This window comes from Podarcis bocagei (assembly GCF_964188305.1).
Source record: "Podarcis bocagei genome assembly, chromosome: 9".
Classification (NCBI taxonomy): Eukaryota; Metazoa; Chordata; class Lepidosauria; order Squamata; family Lacertidae; genus Podarcis; species Podarcis bocagei.
Window position 1 is genome coordinate 9,959,483 of NC_138134.1, and position 18,531 is coordinate 9,978,013.

The 18,531-nt window shown below is 43.4% G+C and overlaps 1 protein-coding gene across 12 annotated transcripts in view; it reads right to left on the reverse strand.

Annotated features, from left to right (window-relative positions):
* The window catches only part of KCNIP4 (potassium voltage-gated channel interacting protein 4), a 437,188-nt gene that overhangs the window by 54,479 nt on the left and 364,178 nt on the right, over nt 1-18,531 (reverse strand). The gene's annotated exons all lie outside the window — the stretch shown is intronic.

The following is an 18,531-nucleotide window of genomic DNA, read 5'->3' on the forward strand; positions in this document are numbered from 1 at the left end:
AAACTTTAGCACACGTCATTCACACAGGAACTGTGATAACCAGCTGGTACTTTTCCCTTTCCTTGATATGAGCCTACTCTGGGGGTTTTCCTGCATCACTGCATGCTTATAATGACAATTCTTGTTGGAGTTTTCATGTGCAGGGTAAGTCTTAATTGATCAGTTCAGTTGCTATAAACATAAAATGACCATGACTGAAACATGGGAGATGACTACCATGAAGAATGAGAAGGAAGTGGGAACTGTTACTGTAAATTTATGGAGCAAGGCAGACCTCCAGAGTTTGCCATGGGTTTCCAACCGCTATGACACATGCCTACACGGTGCTTGTGAATACACATATATCTAAAGTGATCTTCCTTGCTGCTGTCATGCTCCTGGCCCCTCCTACTGCTTCTGAAAAAAAAAACTTTCCAGTGCAGTTAATGGGAGGCTTTTTTCAAATCCTAATTGTGGCATGCAGGGCTTTTTTTCAGCCAGAACTCACCAGAACTTAGTTCCGCACACCCTCCAATATTTCTCTGATGAAAATAGGGATGCCCTATTCCAGGGGTCAGCAAACTTTTTCAGCAGGGGGCTGGTCCACTGTCCCTCAGACCTTGTGGTGGGCCGGACTATATTTTTTCGGGGTGGGGGTGGGGAAATGAACGAATTCCTATGGCCCACAAATAACCCAGAGATTATTTAAATAAAAGGACACATTCTACTCACACGTCGCTTTTACCGCTTCTGCGCATGCACGAGATGTCATTTTGAGCGTCTGCGCATGTGCAAGCGGTGAAACCTGGAAGCAATACACTCCGTTACTTCCGGGTTGCCACGGAGCGCAACTCGAACGCTCTCAACATGAAGCATATTCAACCCGAGGTATGACTGTACAGGATTTCCTTCAGACAGCTTAGGGGTCAGATAACTCCATACCCTCCAACATTTTTCCACTGAAAACAGGGACATCCTAAGGAAAAGTGGGACATTCCAGGATCATATCAGAAACCGTGACAGCTTCTCTAAATCATTTGAATATGACTCACTAGTGTTCTTTGAATAATGATGAGAAACCGAAAGAAAGTGATGGCAAGGGTGGGACGGTAAGTTAGGTTTTTGTTTTTGTTTTATTTAATATTTTAAAAAGTTTGCTTGTCACTTGATCCTCAGTTGTGTTGTTGGCCCTGAATGGGGGGGGGGCAGGTGACACTGACTAATGTCACATTGTGTCACTAGTTTGTATATTTTTTCATATCTGTAGTTTACTTTAATCATTATAGTAATGTGCTCTCACCTCTTTCCCCCCTTACATCCAACTTACATCCCCCTCCTCTGGTCTGGCCTTGATAGTTTCCCCTCAGGCCAATATATTTAAGCAACATTGTTTTGGCAGGTGAATAACCCTTTAAATTGATAGGATTTCCATCTCCCTTCCCCACAATGATAGTAGGAAACAGGATGAGAAATGCAACAATAAATGTTAATGGCTATTGTTCTTAAAAAGCAGAGACATCACCTTGCCAACAAAGGTCTGTATAACTAAAGCTATGGTTTTCCCAGTAGTGATGTATAGAAGTGAGAGCTGGACCATAAAGAAGGCTGATCGCCGAAGAATTGATGCTTTTGAATTATGGTGCTGGAGGAGACTCTTGAGAGTCCCATGGACTGCAAGAAGATCAAACCTATCCATTCTGAAGGAAATCAGCCCTGAGTGCTCACTGGAAGCACAGATCCTGAAGCTGAGGCTCCAATACTTTGGCCACCCCATGAGAAGAGAAGACTCCCTGGACAAGACCCTGATGTTGGGAAAGATGGAGGGCGCAAGGAGAAGGGGACGACAGAGGACGAGATGGTTGGACAGTGTTCTTGAAGCTACCAGCATGAGTTTGACCAAACTGCGGGAGGCAGTGGAAGACAGGAGTGCCTGACTTGCTCTGGTCCATGGGGTCACGAAGAGTCGGACACGACTAAACGACTAAACGACAACAATTGTCATCACCTCAATTAGACAGAGTTCAAGGGAATACACATTTCAGCAGCACACAGAAATGGGTTGCACAATTATAATGGCCTGGTTCGATAAGTTGTCAATCAGTTAGTTATTTTTTCACAGCTGAAGAATGTTGTACCATTAAATATTGTCAGCACTCACGTGAAACCTGATTGGCTCACAAGCTTGTGAACAGGTTGCAGCTGGAGTAGAAGCTCGATTATTGCAAAAATTGTCACCATCCTTAGCACTAAGAAGACATTGTAGCAGTTGCTGTTGCAGAAGCTGTTACATAAGAAAATCAAAGGTTTCCTTTGATCACACACTGACAAAACTTTATTTGAGGAAAGATAGCATAAAGGAAGAACTCCTAAAACTAGCCTTTCGGTCAGTTATGTTTCTAAAATCCATAATTACCTTTTGTCAGAATACAAATCTGTCTTGCCTATAAAACTTTGCTGCATCCGGAACCAAACACCATTTAACCTTACAACCCTTTTACAGCTGAAAGAAGGGATATTTGCAGAGTCACAGTATGGAGAATGTTTTACTAGATATTGCTAAGCAAGAGAAGGCGAGTGGTGATTTTGGTGGCACCCATGCATTCTCATGAATTGCCTTGTGCTAGCAGAAGCAAAACACCAGAAAATAGAGAAACTTTGAGAGTTGAAGGCGGAACAAATATAAAAGCAAAAGGAGCACATTTATCTTGTGAGAACAGTGAGTCAATCCAAAATCTTAGCTATTCTATTTTCATGCCTCCAGTTTAGAATAATAGTTTAAACTGGTGGTCGTTTTTCATATTTTATGTTGTTTCTATCAAACGATCAAGGACACTGTTTCATTCAACAGTGCAGGAGAAAAGGATGATGTAACATGAATTATGAGACCAATGAGTAATCAAAGTAGTAGCGGTTAGTTCTTTTATTTCAGGGCAAAACGCATCTCTCGGTTCCACACACAACTGTCTTTTTTCCTTCTGCACCCTTTGCCCTCTTCCAATTCATCCTTTCCATTTGTTTGCTCAGTAAAAGCATTTGAACAGACATAATTTACAGTCCCTTTCTCCTTCTATGCCACTGCTTTGAATTATGGCATCTTAGACCAGTGTTTCCCAACCGGTGTTCCCCGGCACACGAGTGTGCCGTGAGACACCGGCTGGTGTGCCGCGAGATGCCTGGAGGGAGGCGGGCGAGTCGGGCGGCGAGAGGCGGGGCGGGGGCGGCGAGGAGAGGCCGCGCCTCCTGCTGCTGCCTGGCGCTCCTCCTCGCAGCCGGCAGCGCTGCCTGGGCGCCTCCGCGTGACTCTGTCTCGCTGGGTTTGGTCTCCCAGCAGAGACGGGTCACACGCGCCCCTCCCTCCCTCCCTCAGCCTGCGCGGAGGCGGATTGAGCGCAGCTGAGAGGAGCTGCCGAGGGAAAAAACGTTCACTTTTGTGCGTCCCTCCCGGCGTGACGCTGCGCGCTGACGTCACGGGGCGGGGCTTTAATGGTGGTGTGCCGCGAGATTTTTTTTTAGTACACAGGTGTGCCGTTGCCCAAAAACGTTTGGGAAACACTGTCTTAGACCACATCTGCAAAAGAATACTGGACCAAGTAGAAAACTTCCTTTGGAATCATTGTGTCTCCTGTGAATTGGATAAGCATTATAAAATAGCTACTGATGATTGAAGCAGTGAGGGCAAGGAAGCGATTTTTGATATGAACATTTTTGTGCATGAAAATTGGTCAATACTTCACATATTTCCAGCAAGTTTCAAGTCTGAATTCTCTCGTTTGTAGAAGGTTGCCTCTTTCTTCTACAGCCTTATGAAATCTGGGGTGCTTTAAGGCTGCCCCTCTTTTCAGTTGGTGAAAATAATAATTTCATAAAACTATGTCATTTTCATGATTCCATTTGTTTTGAACCTATGGCCTAGCTAAACTGAAAAGGCCTGTGCCTGCCCAGCTTTCATTGTACAGAGCTAGCTGCTTTTAGGTACTATACACAGTGAATGTACATTCCAGAAAACTGAAAAGAATATTTAGACTCTATGGCGGCCGATGTATGCATGAAAAGAGAATCGGCTATGCATGGCAATTGTGATTAATATTGGATATTATTGGGTGACATTTAATGAATAGGAAAATTAGTCAAAGTCTTAATAAAGAAAGACACTGTAAAATAGTTGTATGCGATCACATAATAACATGATGAGCTAAAAGATTTGGTTCAGGAAGATGACTTTGGGTTGCAACAATTAAGATTGCTGCGATTCCTTGGTGAATAGAAATGGCATGTGTCATCTGGAAGAGTATAAAAACAACATTGCTTTGGATGTGGTTTCTTGTAGCCTCCTCCTCATTTTTGAGGCTGCCCCATGCCCTTTATTTCAATAAAGTCCTATCTTTTCACTTGGATGCTACTTATTTTTATTTTGCATTTCTGTGAGGGTAACCGCTAGTCTAGGAACCATGGGCATAGCCAAGATTTATGTTGCAGGGTCAGGGTTTATGTTGTGGGGGCAGAACCGAGCCATCTGTGATGGAATTGGTCATTTAGTTAAGTATTTTTTATTTATTTACTTGATGGAGGGGCAGCTGTTATATGACAAACATGCCCATAATCAAATGAATCGTCATTCAGTTATCAGATCAGGGATAGGTAGTAATACGCAAATATGTCAGTTTTGATTTCTCTCACTTTTTCATCTTCTTTAACCTTAAATTCAGTTCTCTACATTTCTACATCAGCTTGTAGATATTTTTTTTAACAGAAGTCCTCATGAAAATCCATCACCATTTTTTTGTGATTTTCTCCTACTGTACATATTTTTACAGAAACAATTCTCCCTAATATAATGGGTTGTTGTAGGTGTTACTGTTAATTAATGTTCACTTTTAGCCACTTAACACTGAATTTTGTGTACATTACTTGGCTGGAGAACTGATTGCAAAATTCAGATAAGCACAAATTTCGAAGGATAACTGTTTCAGTTCACATAGTTTTGGGAAATGTGAAATTTGTAAGTAATTTTTATCTTGTGAATGCCTACAGAAAGAACGTAGTTGGTCAAGGGAGTCATGGACTCAAAAAGGGTGAAAGGACAACTGGAAATTATTTATGTATGCAACAACAGCGGCAAGAATGTTACTAGCACAAGCTTGGAAGACAGAAGAAACCCCAAACAAAAGAACAATGGCAAGAGAAACTCATTGAATATGCAGAATTAGCAAAATTAACAGATAAATTACATGAAAGGGAGAACAAAGACTTTAAAAGAGAATGGGAACCATTTACAATGTATATGAAGAGACAACATGAAGAGTTGGACTCATTGGCGGGGTTTGATTAAACATTCACAAATGTACAGTGGTGCCTCGCAAGACGAAATTAATCCGTTCCGCGAGTCTCTTCGTCTAGCGGTTTTTTCGTCTTGCGAAGCAACCCTATTAGCGGCTTAGCGGTTTAGCGCTATTAGCGGTTTAGCAGCTATTAAAGGCTTAGCGTATTAGCAGCTAAAAGGCTATTAGCGGCTTAGTGGCTTAGAAAAAGCGGGGGGGGGAAGCAAAAAACAAACAAAACGGAACACTCGCAAGACATTTTCGTCTTGCAAAGCAAGCCCATAGGGAAATTTGTCTTGCGAAGCAGCTCAAAAACGGAAAACCCTTTCGTCTAGCGGGTTTTCCGTCTTGCGAGGCATTCATCTTGCGGGGCACCACTGTATATAATAATAAAAAATAGATGTAAATGTATTAGGAATTAATTGGGGAAATAATACGCAGGATGAATAAATTGAAAGTAAAACAAAGTGGAAGTATGAGGGAAGTCCAGGGGAGGGAGGCAGGAAAAAAATGGAAAATATTTCATAAAGGGTGTATATATCGAAAAACCTATAAAAACTAGAAAGGGGGGGACCTCTGATGTATAGGATTTAACCACCAGTCTAATTCACCCAAACAACAAAGTAGAGTCAGTTCCTCTGTAGTTCTTCCTCCTCTGCCCACATCAAGAGTTTACTTGGGGAAAAGAACTCAGCTGCCTCAACCTAAGCAGATCCTTGGAAACTAAACAGTACTAATTCTCAAAGAAGCTACCTCCTTTGGCTTAATTTTACCAAAGCAGCATCTGCCAAGGAATGGATCACACCAGAATTAACAGCACTCAGGTAGAGAGAGGAAGTCCAACTGTCCAATTCCCATACCACATCATTTTAAATCCTCCCCAATTGCTCTGGTGTGGCACTATGTCAAGAACATTGAGGAAGGATATGTTGTTGTTGTTGTTGTTGTTGTTGTTGTTGTTGTTGTTGTTGTGGCACTATGTGTTGTTGTTAAATATATGAACTACCTTACACCCATCACCTCCTGGCAAATAGAAGGAAAAGAAATGGAGGCAGTGAGAGATTTTACTTTCTTGGGCTCCATGATCACTGCAGATGGTGACAGCAGCCACGAAATCAAAAGACGTCTGCTTCCTGGGAGATAAGCAATGACAAACCTAGACAGCATCTTAAAAAGCAGAGACATCGCCTTGCCAACAAAGGTCCGTATAGTTAAAGCCTTGGTTTTCCCAGTAGTGATGTATGGAAGTGAGAGCTGGACCATAAAGAAGGCTGATCGCTGAAGAATGGATGCTTTTGAATTATGGTGTTGGAAGAGACTCTTGAGAGTCCCATGGACTGCAAGAAGATCAAACCTCTCCATTCTGAAGGAAATCAGCCCTGAGTGCTCACTGGAAGGACAGATCGTGAAGCTGAGGCTTCAATACTTTGGACACCTCATGAGAAGAGAAGACTCCCTGGAAAAGACCCTGATGTTGGGAAAGATGGAGGGCACAAGGAGAAGGGGATGACAGAGGACGAGATGGTTGGACAGTGTTCTCGAAGCTACCAGCATGAGTTTGACCAAACTGCGGGAGGCAGTGGAAGACAGGAGTGCCTGGCGTGCTCTGGTCGATGGGGTCACGAAGAGTCGGACACGGCTAAACGAGTAAACAACAACTCCTGTGTCTGGCACCCCAACTGCACTTTTCAGGCATTTTAGAGCTTGAATGAACATGGAAAGTCTTTAATACAACATGCTAAAATTAAGGGTTTCCCCCTTAATTGAACCATTGCAATGGTTCTTCTGCAATATAAATAGCAAATTGCCTAAAAAGGCACAGGTCGTTTCGATTGATTGCAATTTAATATGGACTCCATACAAAGCCAAACCCTTCAGACTTGCTGAGAAACTTTTCTTACTTCCAAAATCTTGAAATGTCCCTCTTGCATAACTGCAAAGTAAAAAAGTTTCTTCCTCTCACCATATCAGCAAGTTGAGAAATGAAGTATTTGGTGCAGGAGGTAGCAGAATGCTGACAGAGGGACTACAACAACAGGTCAAAGATCAATTCTGAAGTCATCCTTTTATCAACACCTTACCACGTATTATTCACACACAGCGGAGGCTTCAAAGAGGGCCGTGGAATTAATTAGAATTTATCATCCATAACGTAGTGGAAAGTTCCTGACCCAGGGGTTTTGACAGATTTATTTCATATCGCCCTGACTCTTGGCAGACGTTTTCCATGACACATCCTTCGAGGAGGTTACATTTAGATGGCCTTAAATTACAGATGAGATTATGAGTAGTGACAAAACAGACAGATCTATGGTGTCACATTTTATTGCCTTGTCAGTTTTAATGAAATGAACACTGTTCATTAGCTTTCTGGAAATTAAAAAATACTCCAGATTAAAATAGAGATAAAAGATGCCCCTCTCTTAAAATAAATACATAACTTAGAAGGCTTCACAGGTAGCCTAACAAATCCTCACAATTAAAGTAGTGCAGGTAAAAGCCAATTGTGAACAGACTTAATTTAAAGAAGAATGATGGCATCATAGATTTGAAGGGGCATCTAATCCAATCTTTGCTCGGTACAGGAACCATTGCCATGAGGACATTTTCTGATACCATTTCAGGAGTGCATTGGAATCAAATGAGCAAAAAATAATAAACCGCTGCAGCTTTAACTTTGAATATTTGCACTGGTTAAAACTGGTGTGCACCAACTGATTTGCTAATGATCTAGCTGATGCCCTGAATAAACACATGAAAAGTTACAGCCTTGAAACAATGTGCAGGCAGGTCCTATTGCACCTATGTCCTGCTTGTGAGCTTCTTCTAACCACTGTGGGAACAGAATGCTGGACTAGATAGGCCTTTGGTCTGATCCAACAAGGCTGTTCTTACTTTTTTATGTTCTTAAAAATACCTCTTGGCATGTGGTGTTGGTGGGAGAAGGTCACCTCTTCCCTTACACCCTAATAGGTGGTGTTGGTGAACATTATGTTTGGACCAGCACAGAATATCTAGGCTCAAAATAGAGGGTTCACAGGCAGCTGTTGTGTGCAAGGATCTCAGCCTCGGCCCAGTATACCTGAAGGAGCGTCTCCAACCCCAACTGAGGTCCAGTGCCGAGGGCCTTTTGGTGGTTCCCTCACTGCAAGAAGTGAGGTTATAGGGAACCAGGCAGAGTGCCTTCTCAGGAGTGGTGCCTGCCCTGTGAAACGCCCTCACATCAGATGTCAAGGAAAGAATCCACTGTCTGACTTTTAGAAGACATCTGAAGGCAACCCTGTTTAGGGAAGTTTTAAATGTTTGGTGTTTTTAATATTATGTTGGGATCCGCCCAGAGTTAAATTATTATTATTATTATTATTAGTAGTAGTAGTAGTAGTAGTAGTAGTAGTAGTAGTAGTAGTATACCCTTATTGGTATGTTGTTGTTTAGTCGCTTAGTCGTGTCCGACTCTTCATGACCCCATGGACCAGAGCACGCCAGGCACTCCTGTCTTCCACTGCCTCCCACAATTTGGTCAAACTCATGCTGGTAGCTTCGACAACACTATCCAACCATCTCGTCCTCTGTCATCCCCTTCTCCTTGTGCCCTCCATCTTTCCCAACATCAGGGTCTTTTCCAGGGAGTCTTCTCTTCTCATGAGGTGGCCAAAGTATTGGAGCCTCAGCTTCAGGATCTGTCCTTCCAGTGAGCACTCAGGGCTGATTTCCTTCAGAATGGATAGGTTTGATCTTCTTGCAGTCCATGGGACTCTCAAGAGTCTCCTCCAGCACCATAAATCAAAAGCCTCAATTCTTCGGCGATCAGCCTTCTTTATGGTCCAGCTCTCACTTCCATACATCACTACTGGGAAAACCATAGCTTTAACCCTTATTGGTATAAATTTGTATAAATAAAGTTTAGGGTTGCAACTTTATTCAGCTTTATTTGCCAGCTTCCCAGATGCATGGGCCTATGAAGGCACCAGGCATTTCTTGCAGCCCAACTGCACCTCCAGCTGAGCCAATTCTCTTCCAGCAATGCCAGCACTGTGTTATCCCACTTGGCTGGCCGTTAGGGATGGCATTTTACCAAAGTTTGTGAAATAACTTACGAGAAGATAGGAATATGCCCAAAATGAGGGGCGATTTAGTGTTTTATGAAGATTAGACATCCCAAAAGCATCACCCTGGAGTCACACAGCCTTTTGATTTATAACCAAAATAATAAAAGAGCCAACGATTTCAAATGTCAAGCTCGTGTCTTTTATGCTGAATTGAAAGTCCAATATCAAAAGTTCACATTATATTTTACCCCAATCATAAAAATGTCTCTGCTACATTACTCCCAGTAGATTTGTTACTGAGGTCTCCTAGCAATCACTGGTCTTTTCTGCTGGTTGGCAGACACTGTGATAATCTGATGTAAAACACTAGGAATGTATGGTTATCAATCGCTAATAAATTTGCAAAGTACCCTTAGCATTTTTTAACTTCTTTAGCTGTAGGTGGACTTTTATTTCACTAATTATATTTGGATATTTATATCCCACTCTTTAACTTGACAAGGATTAATTATGGATGGCAACTTGCTCAAGATTATTGCCCATGGTTTAGGAGATAGAACAACTTAGATCTACATGGCTGTAAAAGGTGAAAGATTTATACGATCTGAAGAGAAACCAGAGTACATGGCTGGACCACCTGTAAGCCATACTGAGACTCTTGCCTCAAGGGACAAATTGGGAAGAGCAGCGAATGTGCATACCCACCGACTGTTGTCTAGTTTTCTAGGAATGCCATGGGTCTTCAACAACGCTCTCCTATGGTGGTGGGTCACCCAAGCCCTTTTTTGAGGAAGGGTTCTCAAAGTCTGACAGTTCAGGACTCTTAGACTTTAATCAATACAGTGGTACCTCGGGTTACAGACGCTTCAGGTTACAGACTCTGCTAACCCAGAAATATTACCTCAGGTTAAGAACTTTGCTTCAGGATGAGAACAGAAATTGCGCGGGGGGCAACTGGGAGGCCCCATTAGCTAGAGTGGTACCTTAGGTTAAGAACAGTTTCAGGTTATGTTATGTACTGAGTTGATTAGGATCCAAAATGCAGCAGTCTGATTGGTCCTAGGACAACAGGATTCAGAATGCAGCAGTCTGATTGGTCCGAGAACAATAGGATCCAGAACGCAGCAGTCTGGTTGGTCCACAGGAGCCATCCAATCCAGCTCCAGGTGGAAGTGAATCCGCAACCTGATTGGCCTACAGGTGAATCCTGGAATTAGTCAGTCATGTGGGGCCCATTGTGTAAATGATGTATATAAAGCAGGCATTCTGTGGGAATTTCCATTCCTCCTCACCACTATGAGCTGAATAAAGAGCATGAAATCTACTCTTGACTCCAAGTATATTTCAGGTTAAGAACGGCCCTCCGGAACAAATTAAGTTCTTGACCCGAGGTACCACTGTATTTGCTTTCTGCCTTGCTCTGGAATAACCCAATGGCCAGTGACATATTGCGAGGTGGGAGTCCCTTGTGGTGCCAATGCAGCAGCAAAAACAAAAAGAGGGTGAAGATAAAGAGGCGGCCAGTGTGCATCGGCATGTGACATGCAAAACAGTGACAGGCCTGCTTTAGGTGGAAGATGGTCATGCACTGGCCCTACAGATCACTTGGGTCCAACTGCGGCACACTGAATGGTTTTTACACAGAACACATATCTCTTTAATAGCACAGGCTCCTTAGATCAACTAGCTTCTTCTACACTTCTGCACAACAGTTTTTAAACAATTTCATCTACGGTAAGTTGATTTCCTCACTCTTTGTATCCAATCAGAGGACTTTCTCTTACCAAGGAATGTCTCAGCTCTGAGCATCTTCGCTAGAAATTTAACACCCACGTGCTAGCTCCTTTCCCCTTTCCATTATGTATGACAATAGCCACTCAACCTTCTTTCAAGGAAATAATAATAATAATATAATTTATTTATACCCCACCCATCTGGCTGGGTTTCCCCAACCACTCTGGGTGGCTTCCATCAAAATATTAAAATACAGTAATCCATCAAACATTAAAAGCTTCCCTAAACAGGGCTGCCTTCAGATGTCTTCTAAAAGTCTGATAGTTGTTGTTCTCTTTGACATCTGGTGGGAGGGCGTTCCATAGGGCGGGCGCTACTCTTAAGAAGGCGCTCTGCCTGGTTCCCTGTAACTTGGCTTCTCGCAGTGAGAGAACCGCCAGAAGGCCCACAACACTGGACCTCAGTGTCCGGGTAGAATGATGGGGGTGGAGACGCTCCTTCAGGTATACTGGACCGAGGCCATTTAGGGCTTTAAAGGTCAGCACCAACACTTTGAATTGTGCTCAGAAATGTACTGGGAGCCAATGTAGGTCTTTCAAGACCGGTGTTAAATGGTCTTGAAGGCCGCTCCCAGTCACCAGTCTAGCTGCCACATTCTGGATTAGTTGTAGTTTCCGGGTCACCTTCAAAGGTAGCCCCACATAGAGGACATTGCAGTAGTCCAAGTGAGAGATAACCAGAGCATGCACCATTTTGACAAGACAGTCTGCGGGCAGGTAGGGTCTCAGCCTGCGTACCAGATGGAGCTGGTAGACAGCTGCCCTGGACACAGAATTGACCTATGCCTCCATGGACAGCTGCGAGTCCAAAATGACTCCCAGGCTGCACACCTGGTCCTTCAGGGGCACAGTTACCCCATTCAGGACCAGGGAGTCCTCCACACCTGCCCACCTCCTGTCCCCCCAAAACAGTACTTCTGTCTTGTCAGGATTCAACCTCAATCTGTTAGCCACCATCCATCCTCCAACTGCCTCCAGGCACTCACACTGGACCATCACTGCCTTCACTGGTTCTGATTTGAAAGAGAGGTAGAGCCGGGTATCATCCACATATTGATGAACACCTAGCCCAAACCCCCTGATGATCTCACCCAGCAGCTGCATGTAGATGTTGAAGAGTTTGGGGGAGAGGACAGAACCCTGAGGCACCCCACAAGTGAGGGCCCAGGGGTCTGAACACTCATCCTCCCCCACCACTTTCTGAACAGGGCCCAGGAGGAAGGTATAACACAGACTGTGCTGGAATGCAGATGTTCTATGCTTCTGATTTCATCCTGTTGCTCTAAACTGCAAGTTCCTATGGCCATTTATGCCCATATGAAAAGGGTTTATTGCAGCAGGGGAATCTCTCATACTCCCACCACTGATACCGATGTTCTTGTGCGGATTTCAGGCACGCAAGGCAAGTAGTATGGCTTTATAAGAGGACAGTGTACTTCCCAAATGCCTATACCAAAAAACAGAGGTAGAATCAATTCATGTGTTGTATAGATTGGGTTGTCCTGATTGTTCCAGTGTATGGAAGGCCAAAAAAATAAAAAATAAAAAAATCACAAAATAGCCTTCGTCAGGGACAGAAGATGCTTTCTTAAATCACTTGTTTGTTCAGAAAAACTGCTTCTCCTTGGCAGAGAGGGTTCTGTGGTTGCTGAGCGACTCTAATGCCTTTGTTACTCAAAAAGTGGCCCTTTTTGCACAGGCAGCAAGAAAGATTAGGAGGAAGGAATTGGACAAAATAGCAGTAAATTGTAAAGTAGATTTGGAGGTCTAAATTGAAATAAACTGTATGTATGTAGTTATGGAGGCTCCCCATTTATAGTCTCACTTGCAAATATACGGTGTTCTGTTTGTTCAAGTGGGGATTTTGTATTTTATTTTATATTGCCTGTGCTGAATGGTTTTGTCATGGTTTTGGGCTAGTACAATAAACTTACTGAACTGACCGTGCCTGTTATGGGAGAGGTCATGGAGGGTTGCTCAGGCAGCAAGCTTTGATGCGAGCATCAGGGTGCTGTAAGTAAAGGAGTGTCTCTCTGTTTTCATGTGTGCAATGCTGGAATATATGTGATATACTGTGTCATTCTGGGCAGGCAATAGAGTATTTTAATTCTCCTCACCTAAGGAAAGGCTGTAGCTTGGTGGTAGAACACCTGCTTTGTATTCAGGTCTTACGTTCAATCCTTGGCATATCCAGGTAGTTTTCAGGGCGCCCCATCTGAAACCCTGGAGAATCACTGCAGTTTGGCTTGATAATAGTAAGCTCAAATAACTCAATAGTCTGACTTGTTATAAGGCAGCTTCTGTGGTGTAGTGGTTAAGAGCGGTAGTCTCGTAATCTGGGGAACCGGGTTTGCGTCTCCGCTCCTCCACATGCAGCTGCTGGGTGACCTTGGGCCAGTCACACCTTTGAAGTCTCTCAGCCCCACTCACCTCACAGAGTGTTTGTTGTGGGAGAGGAAGGGAAAGGAGAATGTTAGCCGCTTTGAGACTCCTTAAAGGGAGTGAAAGGCAGGATATCAAATCCAAACTCTTCTTCTTCTTCTTATGTTCCTAAACCATGGCTGGAGGATGGCGCAACCTTTGTTTCTTCAGCTATGAGCAATTTTAAATAACTTTTGCATCTAAAAAGTCATATAAAAGTTCACAGGCTATGAAGGACTTGCTCAAAAATTTCTTGACAGCTGTACGGATTATTATAGCTATAAAGTGGAAGGGGCAAGCAGAATATAAAATGGAAGAATGGTATAAAGAAGTATAAAGGTAAATATAAAGGGACCCTTGACCATTAGGTCCAGTCGTGGATGACTGGGGTTGCAGCGCTCATCTCGCTTTATTGGCCAAGGGAGCCGGCGTACAGCTTCCGGGTCATGTGGTCAGCATGACTAAGCCGCTTCTGGCAAACCAGAGCAGCGTGCCAAAATGCCATTTACCTTCCTGCCAGAGCGGTACCTATTTATCTACTTGCACTTTGATGTGCTTTCGAACTGCTAGGTTGGCAGGAGCAGGGACCGAGCAACGGGAGCTCACTCTGTCGTGGGGATTCGAACCGCCGGCCTTCCGATCGGCAAGCCCTAAGCTCTGTGGTTTAACCCACAGCGCCGCCCGCTGTGGCATGGGATAGAGCTATTAATGATCAATTAACATGTGCCATTAAGGTAAGACGGGAATATGCAAGAGAAATGATTTTGAGGAGATATGGAAGGTGTTTGTAGAATTTGTACTGTTAAAACGGAAGGGGGTCAAACCATCGAAGAAGTGCTGAAATTTTGGGAGGTTGGATAGTTACAACAGAATGATCTTGGTGGTGGGGTGCACATTTTATTCTTATTTATCTATGATTATTATTTTGACAAAATAAAAAGAGTAAAAAAAAACCCTTGATGAATAATAAATAAATAAAAAGTTGTATAATCACTCTCTCCATACCATGAGATACTATGCTAGTCCCGGCCTGCTCTTTGCTTAATGGCATGAGAAGAGCCAATGGAAGACTAGAGTGTAGGTAAGCCACGGTCATTTGTCACACTCTTTATTGCCCATTCTCCATTAAGATTTGATTACTCCAATGTACTATAATGGGGCTATGCTTGAAAATAGTCTGGAAGCTGCAGCTTGTGCAGAATACGGCTCCTAGGGCCAGGGCCTTTTCAGTACTGGCCCCAACTTGGTGGAACGCTCTGTCACAAGAGACTAGGGCCCTGCGGGACTTGACATCTTTCCGCAGGGCCTGCAAGACAGAGCTGTTCCGCCTGGCCTTTGGTTTAGACTCAATCTGACCCTTATGTTTCCCTCCCCTTATGGTTTTGATCTATGGGTTACTATTAAAATGAGGCTGCATTTTAAACTGTATTTTAACCCATATTTTAAATTGTCCCCACCCCCTATTATGTTTTTATTGTAATTTTACTGGTGTTAGCTGCCCTTGAGCCCAGCTCTGGCCAGGGAGGGTGGGGTATAAATAAAAATTTATTATTATTATTAGATGGAGCAGCTAGATGATATCATGCAGGGCTTCATTTCAGCCAGAGCTCCAGCACCTCTCAGGTGGGCACCGTTGCCATTCTAAGAGAACAAAGGAAGTTCATCTCTTTTTCTAGAAAAATAGGACTGGTATCATGTGACACTGCATTGGCTGCCTGCAGTAGCAGGCTTGATTCAAGGTATTAGTAACTGATAGCCTTAAATGGCTCAGATCCCAAATACTTCAAGTGCTTCCCTCAGTGCCAGCCCATGTTTTGAGATTGGCAGGGAAGGCTTTGTCTCTAATCTTGCCAGTGGCCATAGCCCATGACGTGGTGGTCCAAGACAGGGCCTTCTCAGAGGTGGCACCTAACTGTAGAGCTCCCTCCCCAGGGAAGTCCCACATACTGCTTATATACAGACACCAATTAGAAACCTGTTTGCTTTCCTGAATGTTTCGAGTCATAAACTCTGAGATTCAACCATTCTGTCAGTGTATGTTAGTGGTGTAATTTTTAGGTGGTTTAATTATTGACTGTGCTTTTTATGTTGTCCACCACCCTTGGCACCCTTAGGAGGAAGAATGGTGTGTGTGTGTGTGTGTGTGTGTGTGTGTGTGTGTGTGTGTGTGTGTACATACATATGGAAAATATAATAAAGAAGAACTGAGCAACAAATATACCCATTAAAATATAAATGAGACGTATGAACAGTAGGGCAATCTTTCATGTTGCTTCACTAACAATAATAAGAAAGAAAAGATAAATACTTCTAGATCCAAATTGCTTTGCATTTCAGTTGAATAATGTCACACATGCTTATGTGAGCCAATATATACATTTTCAGTTATTAAAATTGTATTCCTTTGTGACTTTGAGAAAAATAAATACTTGTTTCCTCTGGCGTAACAGATGGAAAAGCAGCTAGTTGGGCTCACACTTGCGCTTCTTCCCTTTTATAATGTTTCTTCTTAGTGCTAGGAAAATCTAATTTCCTCTGAACAGAATGAGCCTTATCATCCATCACAGCCCTTTTGTGCTGGGTGCTCACTAATGCTGTTCATAACAGCTTGTAGTGATAAGATTGCCATGTTGTGATGCCACAATATCTAACAACAGATGGCTGCTGTCCTAATCAAACAGACACAAATAAAATGTCTCTGTGAGGAACAGTATCAGTGGTATATGTTGAAGACTTCCAGTATCCTGCAGCTTTTCAATCTTTTCTAAGCTGGACTCTTTAAATTTGTCCCTTAAACAGCTCCACAACTGCCCGTGGTGGATTCTTGCACTCTTGAGTATAGTGGCTCCAACCTATTTGGGTGGGTTTTTGTTTTTTTACTCCCTTCCTTAGATGAAGTATCAACAAATAACCCCTTCTTCCCCCTGCAGACCTGCCAAGCTCTGAGTGTCTTTCAGAAGTTTCAAAGCCCTGCTATCTGGCTTTTGACAGTGACGGTTAAAATTCAGAAAGCTGCATTAGTTGATTAGCTTCTCTTCTAATCTCCCCATCTCTCAGTCACCCACCACCCTTCCCTCTCTCTCCCACCCAATCTCTCTCCCCTTATTTTCCCTTTCGCTCTCTCACACAGCTGCCACATTCCTCCTCCACTCTCCCTCTTTCCTTCCCTTGCTACATTTGTCCTCCTCCAGCAGTTTAGGGAGGGAGAAGAGTGGGGCAGCACGACTGTCCAAGACTGTCCAAAAAACCTTGCTGGTGCCATTGTTGTAAAAAATTAGGGTGCGCTCACGCAACAGACACACAAACAGAACTATCCTCAAAAGCCATTTTTACTTGCATGTCGAGGTCCCCAAGCTACCCCCCTAAATAAATCACAATTCACCCAGAATTTTTGTTTTAGGTTTTTGGCATAATTTTGGCCACAACTTTATTAAAATACATAGACAACGGGAGGAGCCAAAGAAGATGGCGGCTGTAACAACTTCTCCTTCGTGAACCCTCCGGATTACAAACCTTTTATTGCCTTTTATAGCCTTTTACAGCCGTCTTTATAGCTGTTTTTATTTGACTTTTAAATTATTTTACCTCTGTTGGAAGTTTTTAATCGTTTTACTTCTATGGTTGGCCTGTCGGGGCCATATACGTAACAACAAGGATATTCAAACCCCCTGCTGAGAAAGCCTGCTGCTGATTAGTAACGCCGTCTTGAAGACTGGGCTATGTTGAGCAGTGGACGAGGAGTAGCAGAGGAGTTGCGTCCATAAAGATAAGTTCTCTTTTATCTCTTTTATCTCCGTTTACCACTACTTTGAACCTTCGTAGTTAGTGAGACAGCGACAAATGGGTCATGGCAAGCGACCAAGATCTGCTGAGAAAAGTTGTTCACCTCCAAGAGCAAAGCAGTCAAAGCTTGAATCTCCCCCACCATCTACTAGCAATAACAGCAAAACGGAGCAAGTAATTGTTTCTGCGGTCGAAACATACAACCGCTTTTGGCCACTGCATGATCAAGGAGAGTTGGAAAAGCTAGCTGATCCAGCGGGGGATGGAAGCCATAGGGAAACCCTCCTCCCTGATACCTTAATTACACCTCCGTCACTGAAACGGGAAGCATTAGGGCAAACTGCCCATGAATTAGTACCTGATCAAATACAACTGGTAATCAGGACTTTAAGCTTCATCTTCAAGGAATTGGAGGAGATTTCTTCGTCATTGAATAAACTTACACGGGCCTTTCTAGCTCATCTACCTTCCTCAACTGAGCTATCTAATTTGCATCAATCTCCTGTGCAGCTTGTGAGTACCTTAAAGAGACAACTTGACCAGAAATCTCTCCTTAAGGGCTCAAGATGCAGGCTACCACTGCCCCAAAGGAATAAGCAATCCTTGATTTTTCAACGTAATAAAATATGTCTATCCATTTTTTCCCGTGACGCCCCCAGACTTAGGTGGAATAACCTGATGATGGCTAAAGGGTACCTACGTGATTTGTTAAATATTCCTTTTTCCCGGATAGATCTTCTATCTGTAGTACCCCTAAATGCCACGCCCTGGCCAAGGAAATTTATGCTCTCCTTCCAGTCTGCAAGGATCCCACATCTTCTTGCAAGACAAAAAGATCGGCTGGCACCCTGGGAGATTGTAACAACAAGAGTCTTTAAGGACACGAGTGTTAAACCTCTTTTTCCCAACATTCTAACCGGCAATGAACGCCTGTTTCCTTCCTCTGTCCCTATAATAAAGGGAAAAACACCTAGCCGGATACCCCCTGTTCCACCTGCGACCGCAAGTGACCATCTAGCTAAGCTGAGGAGTGATCCAATTGCAAGCGGAGATTGGAATATCCCTGAAGAGAGAAATCTTATCTCCTCCTATGGAAAACTCCCTTTGGAAGAACAGCAGGCTATTCTCGATAGATTGGATCTACTCAAACAAAGACTCCTATCGCAAGGGGACCCCTCTATGCCGATG